The sequence below is a fragment of the Petaurus breviceps genome, unplaced genomic scaffold (assembly GCF_028583685.1).
Source record: "Petaurus breviceps papuanus isolate PSGF00001 unplaced genomic scaffold, PetGlider_PUasm1.0 88982, whole genome shotgun sequence".
NCBI classification, from domain to species: domain Eukaryota; kingdom Metazoa; phylum Chordata; class Mammalia; order Diprotodontia; family Petauridae; genus Petaurus; species Petaurus breviceps.
The window spans coordinates 58081-60500 of NW_027186995.1; positions in this window are offsets into that span (position 1 = coordinate 58081).

Below are 2420 nucleotides of genomic sequence, written 5' to 3' on the forward strand. Positions count from 1 at the left end.
AATTCAGGCGTCATAGTAAACAACCAAGATGAGATGAAAGATTCAGCCATTGTGAGGCCCATTGCCGAGGAGTGTGCTGACTCGTGGCCCTGTATCGCATCTAGAGATGGCTGCGTTGGCTGATTTTCATACAGCCCATTTATAAACAAACAAACAAAAACCTCCTCATTAAAGTGTCTGCTTCACTGTTACAAAAATATATCCCTCCTGGCCCTGTGTATCCTGAAATTCCCAGCAAGGTCTTGAGAGTTCTTCCTTAGTAAATGACAGTTTTCTTAAGGAAATGAAATCCTAGAAAATGATTAGGAGAAAACATCCCTTGCTGGAGACTAAGGCATAGAATTTAAGGGACTTCCTGACATGAACACTCGGGATCTTTAAAGATTGGGTGGTGGAATGAAAAAAGCACTAAGCCAGAAGTTAGAACATCTGGGTTTGACTCCCATCTCTGATGCTTACCAACATATGGGAATTTAGGTAATTCTAAGTCTTATGATAATAGAAGCATTGATCTAAGGCTTGAGGAGACCTCTCTGAGCTTCAGTTTCTTTATCTGTAAAATGGGGGTGAGTACCTACTCTGCCTACTTTATAAGGAGGTCTTGTAAGAATCAGATGAGATAAGGGATGTGGATGTGCTTTGTCAGCTACATATTGGAATGTATTTCTTGGCAGTAGAATGTAGAGCAGACAGCATAGCATTCACAGTCAGGAGACCCAGGCTTCTGCTCCTGGCTCTTGCAATTAAGTTACTGCTGTGCCCTTAGCCACATTGCTTGTCTCCTTTGGCCTTATTTTCTTTCTCTATAAAATGTGGGAGATGGACTCCATTATCCCCCAGATTCCTTCCAGCTCTGACATTCTGTTCTAGTAAATTGCTCTTTGGGCTGACCTACAGGGACAGGTGCTGATTGGCTGATTAGAAAGGAAGCATGTAATTCCTGGTCTTTGATGGGAAAATAATGCCTATTTTTTTTCCTTTCCAATTTTTATTCTTCTGTTTTTAAGGAAAAGTCCTTTACTGTTTTTCTGTTGTACTCTGCAGTGTCACAAGCTTGGGATTATTTGCAGTTATTTTTTGCAGTTACTTAGTCAAGACCTACCTTTTCCAAGGGAAAAGGAAAGAAAAGAATGGGCTTTACTCTGAATCACTTAGTTGATGACACATCCAGAGAGGCTTTGGCTTGGTCTGGTTAGGTATCTTAGTGACGCATGTAGAACACAGACATCTTTGCTCTGGCTTAAAAAAATGAAATCAACACTGCTCATTTCCTTGCTTTTCTGAGTGTGAGACTCTATCTTCCCAGTTATATCTCTTTGTCCGATTGGGCCCCAGATGGCTAGCCACCCTGATTGTACATGCTAATAGGAATGAGGGCATTAAGGACTAACTCCATCTGTAATTTACTCATTTCATTCCAACCAATATTTTCCACTGTTTCCATTTCTTCTCGAACTTCCTCCAGGTGCTGTGCCTGGCTGTGTGAGTGATTGATTTGGAGACTCTTTTGTCATCCTAGTGCATGGGGGAATAGCTGCTTCTCCAAATCAAGATTAATAAAGAGCACAGGTACTTTGGTAATTCACAGATTGGTTAATCAGCACCTGAATAATTGCAAGTCATAGGCACTGTACGTAGAATATCTTGTGGGTTTGTACACCTCCTTCTTAGGCAGCATCCCTGCCAGGAGTTTTTTTTCCCATAATGGTAAAAACTGCCCAGGGAAAACTGAAAAGCAGGAGAATGTAGAATTAAAATAAGGATGCAGTTTTTTATATAATTTATATTACATTTATTCTGGTTTGTAGAGCATCACTGAATATCCTAGTTTGGATGGAGAGCCTTAGAATGTTGGCAGTACGTTTTGAATCACATTTCCATATATCTGTGGTGTCATATGAAAAATGAAAAAATGAAAAATGTAAATAATACAGTTAGTACTCTGAAAGATATTCATAAGAATCCATCTGTTTTATTAAGATGCATCAATGTCAGTGGAAGCAGACTTTTCTTCTTTCAGCATGCTAAATTGTCAGACTACTTTGTGTTGAAATGTCCAAGGATAGTTTTATCAATTCAGACAACAATGTGGCTGGAACGCCTCTTTAGCTCTGCTATTTATTTTCTAGTATAATTCATATATTTGGGGGGGGGGGGGTTGAAAACTCTTAGGATAAGCATTTCTATGATGATTGACTCCCATAGCCCCTTCCGTGCTATGAATTCTGTGTGTAATAAACATTTGATGATAATGATATTCTCTGTGCTGATAATAGTATTGTAAAGGTATGTATTAATCTACATGGAAAGAGAATCTTTTTGCATGGACATCTTTCTCTTTTAACATTTACTGTTTCCTGGCTTCTAGTCACTCCCCTCTCCAACCCTTCTGTCAAAATGATCTTACAAAAGTACAAGTC